The 18,454-nt window shown below is 38.4% G+C and overlaps 1 long non-coding RNA gene across 3 annotated transcripts in view; it reads left to right on the top strand.

The window, feature by feature from the left end:
- Nucleotides 1–18,454, top strand: part of LOC144820128 (uncharacterized) — a 485,905-nt gene that overhangs the window by 420,905 nt on the left and 46,546 nt on the right. The gene's annotated exons all lie outside the window — the stretch shown is intronic.

The raw sequence follows: 18,454 nt of genomic DNA on the forward strand, positions 1-18,454 counted from the left end.
CCACCAGAGGGTAAAATGTTCAACAAATATTGATAAGGACACTAGAGTCTATGAAAATAAATTGCCTCGTTGTAATATAAACCGTTTTTAAATTAACACTGTCTGCACACAAACACAGAGCACTCAAAAAAACGTACATGTTTGGAAGTATTAAAAAAAAGGAACACTACACTAACCACAATGCACTTCACTATGAAACAGGAAGTAACTGAGTGCTAATGAACATAAATGAAATCTGTTTTTTGTGCTGCACATCCCGTAAACCAGCCTTATGTGAAGGCGAAACGTGTTGGGCAGGACAAGCTGAAAATAAAGCTGTCTTAACTTCCAGAGAAACTCGAGTGAGTACGTTTTTCAACAAACAATTGTCGGATTGAATCGGCTAATATATATATATATATATATATATACATATATATATATATATATATATATATATATATATATATATATATATATATATATATATATATATATATATATATATATGTATATATATATTCACTGAAAAAACCATAGGTTTCACACCAGTTATAGTTAGGAACTAGCATTTAAAAAACCTATTAAATTCACTGAAAAAACCATAGGTTTCACACCAGTTATAGTTAGCTGCAAATTTTACTCGCATAAAACCATTGAAATTAGTTGGACTCACTATAACTTGCGCGTGCAATGCACTGCTGATGACGTCACATATTACATCATTCATGACATGGTCAGTGACATCACTCATGACATCACTGATGACACCATCCAGTGAATGTGTGTCTTTCTGAGAAATAAATATGTGTTATATATGTATATGTAAAAATTGATGGAAGAATAAATGTTTAAATAAGTGTTTAGATGTTTTAAAAAAAAAAATTGGATTGGTTAACTGGCTTATTAAGTGTATCTTAAGCAATTCATATATTAGTGAGTAATGTTTAAATATTTAAATATAAGGATTAGTGTTTCACTTTCTGTATAAGTGGCTGCATGGGTTGGTGAGTAGCTACATGTGTATGTATATGGGTTATTAGATGTTTGTTTTAGTATCAGTATGAGTGTTTGTATGGTTTAGTGGGGGTATTACTTAGCACATAGATGCATGAATAACTGACTCTCTCTTTGTATGTGTTTTGAAGACAGCATATGTGCAGGACTGTATGGGTGGATGAGTGTGTATATGTGTGTGTTAGTGAGTGAATGACTGTCTCACTAGTGTCTTTATCAGTAACTACATATGTTTTAATCTAGTATATGTGAATATTGATGTATGTAAGTGAGTATATGTGAGAGTATGAGATTGAAAGAGTTCCTGTTTAAATAAGTATGTGTTTCTATAAGTGACTGTTTAAGAGAATAAATATGTGTAAAATTCCTTAGAAGTAAGGTGGTAGTGTGTGTATAGCTCTAGATGCAAATAAATGGATGTTCAATAGTTTATTTGCTTGTGTGAGTATGTGTGTGAGTAACTTTTGGATGACTATCGGTGTGTAACAGGATGTATAGGTGTATCACTACATATGATGAGTGAGTATATGTATGAGTGACTATATAGAACTGTTGATGAATGAGTGGATGTGTATATAGATGGTGGAATTATTGAATTGGTTGTTGTAACTGATATGGGTATCTCCATTTTTTTGAAAATTTTCGTTTCTATTTTTGAATATGTGTTTCAAGACCTGTTTGGACATCTGTCTCTAATCTTTTCTACTTTAAAATGGCTACAGTAGCAGCAGCAGCTGGAGCATCTGCACCACCACCACCACCACCACCACCAAGAGGACCACCACAACATCACATTGGTGGTCAAGAAGAAGAAGAGGAGGAGGGGAGAAGGACATTTTTTCCATCCCAGAGGGCAAGAAGAAAGTGAATGCGCCCAAGGTAACTTGCCGAATCTGTGGCATGGAACTTTCAAGGGGCAACCCTAATAAAAAATATTCATTTGGTAATTACACCTGCATTCGGCATATGCAGCGCAAGCATCCCAACAACTATGCTGCTGCAGAGGTGAGAGAACTGGCCAGTAACCCTCCCCAATCTTCACCCCGCACCTCCAAAAGAAAGCAACCCACTCCATCGGGACCAGACACAAGGGAGACGATGCCAATCATACAACCACGGTTTGGTGAATTCAGGGTGACATGTAATTTTTGTGGTAAGACCATCAGCTATGGTGAGCAGAGCGTAAAGCTCATCGTCCTTGCTGGTGACAACCACAATTGCCCCAAAAAATCCTAATTTTTTCCAAATTTTTTTTGTTGCTCCAGTTGAGCCGTTTACAATTCCCTGTTTTTTGTTTCTCCCCATAAGAAATACAAAATAATATATAACTGTTCTGAAAAACCAAAAAAAGTAAAAAAAAATCAAAAAAACAATAAAACAAATATAAAACAACAAAAAGAATAAAAAAACAGTTCTTTTTAGAACTACCTCCAATTTATGAAAAAATGCTATATTTTTTAAAAACTCTGTCATTCTTTTTTCTCCAGGGTACGCGCACCGGGGCGCGCACCCGAAAAAAAGAAAAAAATAATAATGAAGGAGTGAGCATGAGGGAAGGGGACAGAGAGAGTGATGTTAAGAGAAAGAGAGCTAGAGGGAGCAACACAGATGGACTGTGTATTACATAGTAAGACAGAGAGAAGGTATAATAGAGTGTAAGTGAGAAAAAAAAATGATTAAGGGAGCGAAAGTGGGGAAGAGAGAGGAAGAAAACTAAAGCAGAGGTACTGGGAGAATGTGAGTGGGTGTTGAAAGTAAAGGGAAGGACAGTAAAGGATGGGGAATGAGGGGTAGTGACGGAACCGGAGTAAAGGAACAACGGTGATGGAGGGTTAGAAAAGAGCAGTGACTGTAAGTAAAGAGGGGTTAAAGAGGGTGGATAAAAGTGAATAAAGGTAAGACATGGGGAGTGACAGAGAGAAAAGAGAGAGAGGGTAAAGGAAGGAGTGACTGAAAGGTAGTGAGTGAAGCAGCAAAGAAAGGTAAGTGAGGGAGTGTGGGTGAGTTGTAGGGAGTGAGCATGACGAAAGAGTATTGACAGAATGAGGGGACAGAGACAGCGACAATAAGAGACACAGAGTGAGGGAACGGAAATGAGGAACTGTGAGAACAGACGGACTGAGAAGGAGTGACAGGAGTAAAGTAAATGATTAAGGGAAAGGGAATTAGTGAGGGAGCAAAGGAAGGGAACACTTACCATATCATTAATGTAACTTTAATTACATTTTTTTACTACATTTTGTATCTGTGAAAGAGAGAAGAAAAAATAAGTTATAATTAGTAAAATATGTATTTTAAAATAAAAGATACAAATGAAGAGGTTAAAAATCATAACGGTGTATTAAGAAATAAAGTAAGACACAGAAAGGGAAATAAAGTAATGTAGAAGGACAAAAAGAGGGAAAAAGAAATAGAAGGAGAGCAAATTACTAAGAGTAAGGCATATAGATAAACTGACAGAGAGGAACAGAAGAAGAGAGAAATGAACTGAAGGTAAGAAAGATACTAAAAGAATGTGAGTTAGCAAAACTAAATCAGGAAACAGGAGTAAGTAAAAAGACAATGACTGAGAGGGAAAGGAGTCTAATTAAGGATGCATTTAGAAGAATGAGGAATGGAAGATAACTGAGAGTAAGTGAAGGAGAGTCATAGAGTGAAAGGATGAAGGGAGAGAGGATAATATAGAAGGATTGAGGGAAAAGGAGTGAGGAAGTTAGTAGACAGAGAGACTAAGAGAAGGACTGAGTGAAGTGGAGTACAATGAGTGAGGAAAGGAAATGAGTAAGGGAGCAAAAAAGGAAAGAGAAGAGTAGAGGACTAAAACAGTGGTACTGAGAGAAAGTGATTCGGTGATGAAAGTAAAGAGAAGGACACTGAAAGATAGGAAATGAGGGGTAGTAATGGAACCAGAGTAAAAGAAATGGGATGAAGAACGATGAGAGAGGAGCAGTGAAGTTGTTGTAAGAGAAATGATAGAAGGTAGATAAACACAAGTGAACATAACACAAGGAGAGTGAGGGACTGAGGACATAGAGGTAGTGAACGGAAAATAGAGAGAAGAGGTCAAAAGAAAGGAGCAAATAAAGATAAGCGAGGGAGAGTGGGTGAGTTATAGTGATAGAGTGCGACAATACTGCTGAGTGAGTAAAGAGGAATTACTAAAAGAGCAAAAGAGGAAAAGACGGAAAAGGGAAGTAAAGCAGAGAGACTGAAAGCTGAAAATTGGTGCAAGGGAGAGAGGGGATGCAGACAGTTGAAATGAAAATGAGGGTTTGTGAAATAAGTGCAGTAAACGAATGGGTGTGAAACAGATTGAGAGAAAGACATTATAAGTGAGTAAAAAGAGCTGAAAGAGAATGCAAAAAGCAAAGTGAGTGTGAGACAATGGGAATACAATTTAAATTACACAATACAAACTATAGAATAACTTGTACAACATGTTACATAGTTTATTTTTGCTGTTCTCAGAATATATTGAATTTCACTTAAAACAGTGAGTTCAAACTACTCATCATATGACAGCGGGAAAAAAAAAAATCAAAAAGATTGTGTTTTTAAAAAAAACATCTAAACTTAAAAATCACAAATGTACACTAATCTTTCATTCACTTACTTTTCCTTTAGGCCAAATAGTACATCATGAAGGTCCTTTTCGTTGGAAAGTACTCTGCTGTTCTCTAAAAATTCCATTTCATCGACTTTCTAGAAGAAAAGATCGAAGAACATCTGAAATATGTTTTAATGTTTTCATATACTCCTTTTTTTCAGTCATGACTCTTTGCTCATTCCTTCACTTTTCCTTAAGGCCAAATAGTGTCAGATGTATCAGTATCAGTATATTTTCAAATTACTTAAAACAAACTCTAAAATTACAGTTTTCCCGACGTTCTGAAAGAAAGGCTCAAACAACATTTTCACAATATTTAAATATTCATAATTCCAGCTCTGGCTCTCTCATGTTCAACATTTCCTATAATACTGATATCACTTAATATGCGATCCACTTACCGTACCATTATGAGAACTATAATTTTTATATTATCTTCATCACTTTTACTCACAATATAATTTTAAACAGCAGACTAACTTTTATTAACTGCTCCTGTCTTCATAGGGCAATTACCTTTACTTAAATTTTGGTTCTAAAAACACTAGGTATGAATTTTTTAAGTCAAAAGGCAAACGGTGTTTGAAAGTCAAATGAGTGTCATTACAGTGGGTCCAACCATTACGACTTTTTAAATAGCATGTGTAATGCCCTGATGTTGTCGAAGGACCGTCATGATAAATAATAGCTACAGTTGCAAAAGTTCTTCCTGAAATTGATAACTGAGAAGCCACAAAATTTTTAATAGAAGTTGACAATTTACTTCCATCAGGTCTACATCTTTGGAACATTAAAATGACATATTTACCATACGTTTGTAAAAATAATGTGGACAGCATTGCAGACTTACATTGGGTACACACCATACTGTGATCAGCTGCTTTAACTAGATTATTAAAAGGCACTGATTTGCAGTCTGGTAAAGTCAAATATATAAATCTTTCAGTGTCTATTCTAGTACTACTTGATAAACTACAGTTGTGGCAGTCATGCTGCCATTGATAAGAAAGGCTAAAAACATTTTTTATATCTACACCTTCATCTTCGAATACATCAAACATATACATTAAAAATTCCTGACAATCCTGCTGAATATTCTGTGAAAATTGATTTTGACCAGAACATGTCTAGAAGATTTCGAATTTCTGAAACACTTTCTATTTTTGCTCTATCACTGCTACATTTCTCAAACACAGAATTCAATAAACAGCAGAATGTTTCATCCCGATTTTCAACAATCTGTTCTTGTAAATTTTGAAGAAAAAAAACAACATTAAGCACTACATTAGCATAGCAGTTGACACCAGAACTGTTTTTAAACTGAAATCCAACAACATCTTCAACAGAATCCTTTTTCTTTCTGCTTACAATTACAGTTTCATCTACTTTTTGTCTTTTTGCTATTACCTCACTGCAATTATCCTCATTTCTTCTTTTTCGGACTACCACACATTTTTCAAACAGAGGATATTGAGGCAAATGTGGAGCATACTCTCTTCTTAACCTATTGTATTCTTTAACACAATCTAGATCAGCATAAATCTTTGTTTCATCACACTCAATCAAGTACAATCCTGATAAAGTTCTGACTCGTGATAATGCCACATATGCCATACCCTCTTTAAACACAGAACTTCCAATGTTCACCAAAGCAGTATCTACACTTAAACCTTGAGATTTATGAATTGTTACCGCATATGCCAAACAAACAGGAAACTGTATTCGGCGAACATATATGTCTTTCACAAGCAAAAATCTAGCTGAACAACGACAAATTTGTTCTATTTCGTCAATGCCATCAAATGTAATTTTTAAAAATTCAATTCCATCTCTATTTTTGTAATTCACAAAATCAACAACATGACCCATTGCTCCATTTACCGGACTTGCCACAGTTACCGACCTGTGAGGCCTGGGAGGCCATTGCTTGGGCCACTGCCGGACACCGGGTTTTCTTCTTTTCTGCTGTCCTGTTGCCTCCTGCTGCCTGCCGCCTCCTGGCCATCGCGGCGAGGCGGCGGTTTCGGGGACTACATTCCCCAGCATCACTTGCGCTAAGGAGGACGCGCATCCTGTCCCGCCCCCGGAGGTGCGCATAAGGCCAGCGCGAGCCCCGGGGGAGCGGGGGACTTGCCACAGTTACCGACCTGGGAGGCCTGGGAGGCCATTGCTTGGGCCACTGCCGGACACCGGGTTTTCTTCTTTTCTGCTGTCCTGTTGCCTCCTGCTGCCTGCCGCCTCCCGGCCATCGCGGCGAGGTGGCGGTTTCGGGGACTACATTCCCCAGCATCACTTGCGCTAAGGAGGACGCGCATCCTGTCCCGCCCCCGGAGGTGCGCATAAGGCCAGCGCGAGCCCCAGCGTCACGGGATCGCGCACGGGTCAGCGCCCGGGGTTAAGCCCGGGCAAAGGGCGGGCCCTCTGTGGCCCTCAGAGGCACGAGGAGGCCGGGACGGGCCCCCCCACTTGGCCTCAACGAAGGCGGAGGTATCGGGTTGTCTCTCATTAATCCTTGCTGTTGAACTCTTTTTATTGTTTGTCCTCTCAACATGTCCATCTGGGAGGAGTTGAATGCCTACGCCCAGGATGTGTCTACCCCCCCCATAGTGAGTAGAGATCCTGATGCGAAAAAAGACAATGATACTGGGAAATCACCTAATGCCAATTTAATGTGCACTAGCCCCTCATCATCTCCCTCTAATCCACCTTTAAATTCGCCGATGGCGACCGTGAACATAATACCTGACTTTGTATCACCACTTCATTTGACCTTACTGGCCCAGATAGAGCAACTGTTAGTATCTGCTTTAACACCCTTGGTCACAAAAATCGACGCCCTGGGAGACAGGCTGACCATTATCGAACAAACAGTATTAAGGACTTATACCCCAATTGAAAATAATGTTACACCCATCCACCCCATCTTCCCCAGTAAAAATAAAAATGAAAAGCTTAAGCCTATGACATGTATGACAAGTACGAAAGCCCAAACTCTTGAAACTTTTATGCCTATACCCAATTCAAGAAGCCGGAATATTACCTTTAACTCTGCACCTGTACCCCTTAGAGTTCCCAGGACCGCACTCCGGATTAATTTACCACTGGAAGCCGCCCCCTATGTGGCTGTTCTCTCTGGGGTCCCAGCACCCAGGCAGAGTAAATTGGAAACCCACCAAGACTTGTTACACAAAACCGTCTCCTGGCTACAACAAAACAGACCATTGCCATCTGGTTTGGATGGTGGAATCTTGAGTGTTAGGAGGGTGGGGTGGCTAGGCACGTCGCCCAAAGACATCCCAGGCGACTTGATTTTAATTAAATTCAAGAGAGTGAACATTGTCCCCTACTTGCGATCTTCTCTGCCCAAAGAGGGAGATGGCCCCATTTGCATCTGGGACCTGCATGATTTCTATCCCGGCCCCTGACTCAATCTTCCCAAAACGAAATTGACATTGAACCACAATTCTTGGTGAAAGGGGTTCCTAAGAATTTTGTCCCACTAATTCATCTACCCTTTCTGATTCTGCACGTACACCGTCAAATTGATTTTTAGTTGTTTCAATAGTTGGATCTTTTTTATTCTGTATATGTTTTGCTGAGTCAATTATACATGTATGTATTTTTATTTGCTGCTTTTATGGTTTAAACAATATGAACCGAATAAAGCTTATTTGATACTGATACAGACCTCGTTCAACATTTAAATTTCTTCTCAAAATGATACGACAATTTAAACACACATTCAGAGTCTTTTCAAAACCAGCAGATATACTCTTCTCTAATGAATCCAATTTTGATTTCACATTTTCAGACAAAATAATTGTTGCTCCCATATGCTCTATTTTATCTATAGCTTCCAGTTTCACAATCTCTTCATTTTCTAACTTTAACATTTTGTGGTTGAAGATGGAACATTCTTGCAGAGTTGGCATCAAGCATATCCCAGATTTGTTCTCAGTAATTTTCTTAAAAATATTCTCTGGAAGAATGTTTTCATTTGGATACGAATTTGAAATTAATCGTGCATGTAATGCTTCTTTCCCATGCTCACTTACTTTTCCAATTCTTACATCTTGTAGAATATTTTTATAATCTTCATCCTTTGCCTGACGCATATTTTTAAGCAGTTCTGCATATTTGAAATTTAACCATATATTAACGTTTCCAATGCTTCCTAGGCACTTCCTGGTATCTTCATGCGTGACCATTTTAAACACTGGTTGTCCTTTCGCTCGAGTCAACTGCAGTAGATCTCCAAAAACAATAATGCGTTTCCCTCCAAATAACACATCATACTCTGTTCTAAGAATTTCTTGCATTCTCAAATGCACAAAAGCAAGCATTAGATTTGAGACCATGCTTACTTCATCAATGATAAGAAGTTTCATTTTCTTCAGGACTCTCGAAACTTCGGAACACGCATCTCCAGATAGCTTGTGGTATTGCAATTTGTTATCATGCTCCACTGGCAGCATCAGTAAACGATGTAAAGTAATCCCTTTAATATTATGTGCTGCCAGCCCAGTTGGAGCGGTAACAACACAAGATAGCGGTGATTCAGTCCTTTTGTGCAGATAAGTTGCAATTGCTTTAATCAGAAAACTTTTTCCAGTTCCCGCTTCTCCACTCACGTACAGTTGGACAGGCTTAAATGATGTACATGAGCACTCTTTTTTCTCATGACTGAATCCATGTTCAATCTGCTCTGTGACTTCGTCATATATCTGCTTCTGCTCAAGGTTTAGTTGTTTCACCAAATCTTCTAAGTTAACTACATCATCTTGAGCTTGTTCCATAGCTCTTTCCTCCTCATCCATTGCTGTGGCAGCTTCATTTTGGATAATTGGTCCTCTTAGTGGATCCTGACTCAATGAAGTAGAACTCTGACTGTCTTGAGAACTGTCTATAGCAATCTCTACAGCAATTGTGGCTTCTTGCTCTATCTCTTCGTTCAACATTTGCAGATAATTTGTAAAAACAGGACATTCTATGGTATCCTTGGTTGCATTAAAAGAATCTTCGTAACAGAGAAAATCTCCAAGTAGTTGCTCTTCTGTACGCCATGGTTTAAAGAGTTGCAAAAGAGCTAAATAGTAAAATTCCCTTTTCTCTGGATTTTCGCAACGCAATTTTCGATGATTAATCAAATGGCCTTTTCTCTGCTTCACTAGACATCCTTCACACCCAATGACAGCATATATTCCATTATTGATATCTTCTCTGATGTTCCTCTTATAAATATATCTTTGCAGAACTTCATAGAGACAAGCGTTCTCAAGGTAAGGACTTCTATTCGGATAGTATGTATCCAACATGTTTGTCTTCAAAATATCTGTACTTTCTGGTTCTTTCTCCGCCAAATACTCTATTTCTTGTACAGATTTCAAAACTCGGTTTCGTGTTGCAGCAAGACCTAGACTCACCCAAATGATGGTTCTAGATTTGGCATATAGACTTGCTGATGACAATCGATCAAAACATTCATATGCTCCAATTTCTCGATGTGACAACATCTTCAGACTGTAACTGTATAATTTCTTGCTTAGACTCTTTTCATGTGAAATGTCCTCCCACATTTCCTTCAGTTCTGTCTTTTCTTTTTTTGTGATGTAAGACGTCACATATCTAGCCACAGCAATAGAGTTGTCAGCAACAAACTGAATATCCATATTAGCATTCCACATGGACAAAATCATTGGGTTGTAGTCGTTGATGTACTTGGACTCTTCGTTTCTTTTTAAATTGTATGTATTTTTTGGTGATTTCCTCGTCACATTATGTCGCAGAGAAGACATCAAATTATTTACTCTTCCTTTAGAAATCACTGGTCATGGAAACGCGAAACGACATTTTGTATAGAACTTGTTTCTGAATTTTCGACGACAGTACTTTCCACAACGATGGGATTGAAAGCGTAAAACTTGTTGCCTTAAACTGTTTTCTTCGGTAGTTTTCGGAACAGCACATGTTGAATACTCTTCAATGAAGCTCATCACTGTCTCATCCGAATCTGTTCCAAATTTGGGTGCATCTTTAATCCAAAACAACATATGTATATGAGGAGCACCTCTCGCTCGATACTCCTTTCTCCAAAAGAAATCCAAAACCTCTCCAAGGGGAGGATTTTTTTTGTTGGTAATAAAAGACATCATAGCTTCAAATCTATGATTGAAATATCTGCATACATTCACTGGATCCAAAGAACACAGTTCTCCAGCAGTTTTGAATTCTATATTTTGTATATTTGCATTTGCCTCTCGTAGAAATTGAAGTAAGTCGTCCCATGCATACTCAGCACAGCTAAGAGTGAGGAACCATGTAGGAGTTCCTAAGTTTCTTAGTATACATTTCAATTCCCCATGACGACGGTACCAATACTCATTTGTACCACGCTGACATGCCATGAGATTGATTAGATGAGATTCCAAAATATTATCTTGCAGATTAACTTTCTCCATAAAGTCCCTCGCCGAAACATTTTGCAGATGTGCTCCACTTTTCAGTATAAGGTTTACTGCATAAGAAAGCCCAGACAAGTCACTTTCATACAGTAGATGAAACAAATATGGAATGCATTGATGAAACCTTGGATCTTCAGCATAAAATCTTAAAGTTCGATATTCAGATGCAGGAATTTGAAGTGGTCGATCGTCATATCGTCCACCTCGACCTGTTGGAAATAAATGTGGAAAACAACGAGCTTCCAAACTTTCTTCCCATACACTAATGGGACTTCCTTTTGCTGTTTTCATTTGAAACAAGTCAATTGCATTCCCCATCACTTCTTTGGAATGCAAAGGATGAACAGTATAATGTTCATAGATTTCTTCACTTCTAGACACATCAACTTTTTCAATTTGGCCAGCTGAAGAATCACTGTCTTCATCTGCAGCTGTTTCCTCTGCTCCAACACATACATGTTTGTAGTACTCATTGTTTTTGACCAAATACAACGTTGCCTTTTTGACTTTCCTAACATCCACTAAATCTTGCCAGATTTTCCTACTCTTTGTCGGAACCCCATTAACTAGAATAACCAGAGGTTCCTCTTCCACTTTCTCTACACCAATTGTATCAATATTTTTCTTGAAATCTAGAGGCAAATAAACAACTCTTCCCTTTAATCCTCTCTGTAAATCTGAAGGAGGCAATTTCCCTATCTTAGGCTGCATGCAAACAATTGCCTGAAAAGGATGGACACATTGAATCAAAATAGACTCATATGTATTTAAATCCATCAATTCAGGAGGAATGTCTACCAACTCCAGATTATTATGAACAGCTCTAGCAGGCATTCTGTTTTGATTTAATTTATCATAACAATATTTACAAATACGCTGATCAGAACTCAAATCAAAACAATTCTCCACCCACAAATAAGTTGCAAAATCCTTCCACTCATAATTATTTATCTTTTCACTTTTTACGTATAAATCAACTAATCTAGTTTGATGCTTATAATGACTTCGTCGACAACACACACAAGTAAAATTCGGCCTTTCACTTGATTTCACCTTAAACCTGGTAATTTCCTGGTCAAACTTTTCTGTACTTGAAATCTGTACATTGTCTTCCACATTACCTTGAATTTCTGTGTCAATTTCTACACTGTTCTCTTTATCACCAAAATAACAAATCTCAATTTCTTCACAAATCTTCTTCACATCTCATTCAGTTCCATGCAAAAGAGCACAGTTTAATTGTTTAAGTTTAAGTGCTAGACTTTTTGCATAATACAACCTTCTCACTAATTTCCTCATTTTGTTATGATGCACTGCTAACATCCTAAAATGATGAAAAACACTCTGACAGACTTTTCTAGAAAGACAAGCCAGTGAATGCCCTTGCAAACCTGTGTTTTCTCTCACTCTACAAGGATCTAAGTCTTGCAACATCTTCATTTTCTGTTTTAGACTTTTCTTACTATATGTACGTAAGAAATTACAAAACAAATCGATTGATTCCTGTCGCACACTACAAATACTACTACACTTCCAAATGTACACTGGACTCTTAGTACGTCTCCCTAAAACTTCATCAGTTAACACCTCTTCTGGTTCTCTAGGCACAAGTTTCTCTTTTTCAATCGGACAACCGTCTTTCACCTCATATGCTCGACCACTGGTGTCAACTGCATGCACTAAATCATTCTCCTGGAAGTAACTCTCCTCATTGAAAAATGGCTCACAACTTGAACTGTGCATCCATTCTCCAGAAAAAACTTTACAAAAATTAGTCCGATTAATTACTCTTTTCCATCTACTGTTTGATTTGAAAACATCAATTGTCTTGTTAAGTGTCCTAATTCTATTGATCATTAAAATAAATAATTTTTTCTTAACTTCAAAAGCCTGATCAACAATCTTATCTACTCTTTTCTTTTTCTTATAAAAAGCAGATCTCTGTTTACCTTTTTAATATTTTTTAACAAATTTAAAACCACCCTATTGCGAAACATTCATTTACGATAGTCCCTAAATTGGTTTTGCCTTCTATTCCTATACATATTATTCTCCCCTGCTCCAGTACTAACATTTTTGGGGGGCCTCTCCTTCCTTTTCAAATTTGCTCTGTCCTTCTCTTTTTCTACATTCTGTCCAACATTTTTATTTGATCTACATATGTTCCATAAGAAAGACTTAGTTGTCTTACCAGGAGCTTTTTTCCTGTTTTTTGAAGTATTTGTTGTAGAGGAGTACTGTAATTCCGTTGCTGTTTTTGATTTTTTTCCGCTTCGCATCTTTTCTTCTCCTCTGCCTTGAGGGCATATTTCCTTACTATTGAAATCTTGATTTCAATCTGTGGTAAAGAAAAAAATAACACATTATAGACCACTATTACCAAACAACAAAGCAATGACAATAAGCAAACGGTCTATTCAGGGTTACACATGAGGTGAGGATTGTCCAGGGGTGCAGAGGAGGTGAGATCTGTATTGAAAAGTGTAGTGGAAGAGAGATCTGTCTAGGGGTACAAAGGAGGCGAGGCCTGTGTCTAAGAGTGCAGTGGGGGATAGGCTTCATGAAGTCTAGTCCACTGCACTCTTAGACACAGGCCTCACCACCTATGCTCCCCAGGAAAGGCCTCTCTCCCACTACAGTCTTGAACACATGCCTCACCTCTTCTGTACCTCTGGACATGCCTCACCTCATCTGCACAATCTACTTCCTAATCTGACATAACACAGGTGACATCATTGTGAAAGGTTGAAATATATTTATTTAATCATGCAGACACTATTTATTCCTTCTCAAAAATCTAAAAGCCATTGATTTGCCCCAAAATCGTTTTTTAAATAACATTTTAGACACAGAGCACAGGTCCTATGTACAAGCATTCATTGTCCATGAGTACAGTGGAGAGGACTAACCTCCTCTGACCCTTGGACAAGCCTTACCTCATCTCTGTCCTCTGGACAGGCCTCAATGTATTGAGTATAATTCATGGTAACTGGGTGCAGATGAGGTGACGCATGTCCAGGGGTGTAAATAAGCTGAGGCCTGTCTAAGGATGCAGATCAGTTGAGGTCTATTCAGGGTTGCAGATGAGGTGACGATTGTCCAGAGGTGCAGAGGAGGTGAGGCCTTTATTGGAGAGTGTAGTGGAAGAGAAGTCTGTCCAGAGGTACAAAGAAGGTGAGGCCTGTGTCTAAGAGTGCAGTGGGGGATAGCCTTCATGAAGTCTAGTCCACTGCACTCTTAGACACAGGCCTCACCACCTATGCTCCCCAGGAAAGGCCTCTCTCCCACTACAGTCTTGAACACAGGCCTCACCTCCTCTGTACCTCTGGACATGCCTCACCTCATCTGCACAATCTACTTCCTAATCTGAGGTAACACAGGTGACATCATTGTGAAAGGTTCAAACACATTTATTTAATCATGCAGACACTATTTATTCCTTCTCAAAAATCTAGAAGCCATTGATTTTCCTCAAAATCGTTTTTTAAATAACATTTTAGACACACAGCGCAGGTCCTGTGTACAAGCATTCAGTATCCATGAGTGCAGTGGAGAGGACTGACCTCCTCTGACCCTGGGACAAGCCTTACCTCATCTGTGTCCTCTGCACAGGCCTCAATGTATTGGGTATAATTGATGGTAACTGGGTGCAGATGAGGTGATGTGTGTCCAGGGGTGTAAATAAGTGGAGGCCTGTCTAAGGATGCAGATGTGTTGAGGTCTATTCAGGGTTGCAGATGAGGTGAGGATTGTCCAGGGGTGCAAAGGAGGTGAGGCCTGTATTGAAGAGTGTAGTGGAAGAGATGTTTGTCCAGGGGTACAAAGGAGGTGAGGCCTGTGTCTAAGACTACAGTGGGGGATAGGCTTCATGAAGTCTAGTCCACTACACTCTTAGACACAGTCCTCACCACCTATGCTCCCCAGGAAAGGCCTCTCTCCCACTACAGTCTTGAACACAGGCCTCACCTCCTCTGTACCTCTAGACATGCCTCACCTCATCTGCACAATCTACTTCCTAATCTGACATAACACAGGTGACATGATTGTGAAAGGTTCAAATATTTTTATGTAATCATGCACACACTATTTATTCCTTCTCAAAATTGTAAAAGCCATTGATTTGCCCCAAAATCGTTTTTCAATAACATTTTAGAAACAGAACGCAGGTCCTATATACAAGCATTCCATTTCAGTACTGAAAACTCACTATTTAAAAAATACATTTCCTCTCTCTTGCAAACATTCCTACCAAGCATTACCCAAAAAATGACACAAACCATCAGCAAAGAAGCTCAGTCTGCTTCCTAATCTGAGGTAACACAGGTGACATGATTGTGAAAGGTTCAAATATTTTTATGTAATCATGCACACACTATTTATTCCTTCTCAAAAATGTAAAAGCCATTGATTTGCCCCAAAATCGTTTTTTGAATAACATTTTAGAAACAGAGCGCAGGTCCTATTTACAAGCATTCCTTTTCAGTACTAAAAACTCACTATTTTACAAAATACATTTCCTCTCTCTTGCAAACATTCCTACCAAGCATTATCAAAAAAATGACACAAACCAACAGCAATCTGCAGTCTGCTTCCTAATCTGAGGTAACACAGGTGACATGATTGTGAAAGGTTGAAATATTGCATTTTCAAAAAGCATCACACAAACCAACAGCAAAGAAGCTCAATGTGCTTCCTAATCTAAACTCTCTATCTATATTGAATGAATCATAACTCACCTTTACAAATGCTTTGGGAGATTGAGAACAGTGTCAGATACACACACCAATATTTCTTTAACAGAGCAAAAGGTGTGTACTGCAGGCACTGCAACCATGAATGGCACAGAAAACCTCTAATTCTACATACATATTCCTCATGGTAACCAATCAAAACTCTTCCCTCTCTATTTTCAAACCAACACCCTTCCCCCCCTCAGCCCTTTCTACCTGTTACCATAGCAACTCCCTCCTCACTGAGCTCTCAGGGTTAAACGTTTATTCTACAATGTTGCAAATGAACTCAGCAAGGATGTTTGACCTCTCAATACACCAGCTTTCAGGTGCAATCTTTCTTTTAATGACTTTTTCTTAACTATTCAAATTACTTCTTTTACAGAACAGAAACATGCACCCTAACTTTCAGTTTTCAACTATCTGAATCCAACAATCATTGCTTGTGATTCAACAGCACTGAAACTCCACATTTTTTTTGCAAATTCCTACTGCTCCAACTGCCATTTTATTCCTACACTTCATCTGACTGCACCAGAACCTCCTCTCACCATGCATTCTGTCTGGATTATTGGACATAGCTACATCCACTGGGCTCAAAGGTATGCAACTCTCAGAAATTTTCACAACCTTGATTTACCAAATGTTCACATCAAATGGATTGGCCAAAGAGGATTGAGATGTCATCAATTGATACCATTGGTGAAAACCTTTCACCATCTGCCACACCCTGACCTTATAATTTTGCACTGTGGTGGAAATGACCTAGGCACTTTGACTGGGGTAGGTCTGGAAATAGTTTTAAAGGACACCTTTGTGCAATTGATGACACTTTTTCCACAAACTGCCTTGGTATATTCCAATATATGCCAAAGACAGAAATGGAAGTGGTCCAACCAATTTTGTCCACAATTTGAGAAAGCACGGAAACATGTGAATAAATCTGTTTCTGCTTACATGAGAGACTATGGAATGGGTTCAATATACAACAATACCTAGCGTTACAACATGCAAGATATCTACAGAGGAGATGGTGTGCACTTCTCAGATGAGGGGAATAGAATATTCCTTCTGAATTTAAGACTGTGCATTGGAACCTACTTGTAGGTACCTAAATCATACACAGAACCCAAAAGCTCTTTTCAGGGCTACCCTACCTCTGATCACTCAAAATGATTACTTTTCTCTAACTTTTTTCACTGTTTTTCACCAAAGTACGCTCCCCGGTACGCGTACCGGGCGCTTCCCCCGTGAAAAATTTAAAAATGTTTTTTTTTTTTGGGCCTATATGGGCCTCCTAAGCCCCCCTCAGAAAACCTAGGGGGTCAGGGGGTGTCTACCGTGCCCCCTTTTACCCATTCCCAACGTTGTTTGTCCTCCATCTTGTGTCTCAAATCTACCGAAACACAAGATGGAGGACTCCCGTTGCGCTGCCTGTACGCGTACCGGGGCGCGCACCGGTAAGCGCTCCCAAAATTTTCTAAAAGTTAATTTACATAAAAACCACTGGAGAGACTTTCACCAAATATAGAATAGGCCCTACTACATACCAGTCCCTACCATTTTCCCAAATTTGGTGGAATTCCATTGAGCCATTTGAGCTGTAGCCCTGTCTAAATATCCTGAGGTAAATTACATGACAAAAACACATATTAAGTGTTAGGATTTACAACCAATTAAAATGTTACTTTCATTTTCTACTTTTTTTTCCTGACATTTGATTGGTTATGTACATGAATATAAATGAAAAATGAGAGGGAAACACGGCCATTTTGACTACACCTACCTGAGGTACATCTTGAAAAAAAATTCTCAATTTATCTTCATCACCTTTTAATAAGGTAAGTTGTTAATTTGTAAGGGGCACTTTAAGTTAATTTGTAAAAACGTTTTCTGATAGTTATTTACTGTCCCTCTGTTATAGTTATAGATTGAGATAGGCTTCTCTGTTATAGTTATGGATTGAGTTAGGCTTCTCTGTTATAATAATGAAATTACTTAGGCTTCTTCACATACACTTTTTTGATATTTCTACTTCCTGCCTGATACCATACACTGCCCAAAGATAACTTCACTGTTAAAAACTCAGAAGTACCTGTCTAAACTTAAACCCAACACTGCCCTAACTCTACTGATATATTTATTTTTAATGCAATTTACAGCAAGAAAATGGGAGGAGAAGCAAATATTTCTTTCGAAATAGTTCTTCAAAACAATCCTGAGGAAGACTTTGACTTTATGGATCAGTCTCTAGACGAAGAGTTCGTTAATTGTGTGGAAGAAATGGAATCATGGACTGAAAATGAGGACATTCCTGACAATATAATGTTGGAAGTGTTATTACATTTTGAAAAATCAGAGCAATAAATTTGTATTTAATAATTAAAAATTGTTCGAGACATTATTCATTTTTATATGTAATTCATGATATAGTCCCGAAATGAATATAATATAAAGTGAGACTTACAGTATACTGTACAACTATTTTGTGTTACATAGTAATTTTGCTCATAGTTACTTCCTTTCTCCCACTATATTATCTCCAATGTGTATTTGACATCTCTTTTTCATCTCCTGCCTCCATGTTGTTTCTGCTTTCCTGACAGACTATGCTATGGATTCCATATACCACAATAACTTCTGTAACAACATGCAAGATA

The sequence above is a fragment of the Lissotriton helveticus genome, chromosome 1_1 (genome assembly GCF_964261635.1).
Source record: "Lissotriton helveticus chromosome 1_1, aLisHel1.1, whole genome shotgun sequence".
In the NCBI taxonomy this organism is placed as follows: Eukaryota; Metazoa; Chordata; class Amphibia; order Caudata; family Salamandridae; genus Lissotriton; species Lissotriton helveticus.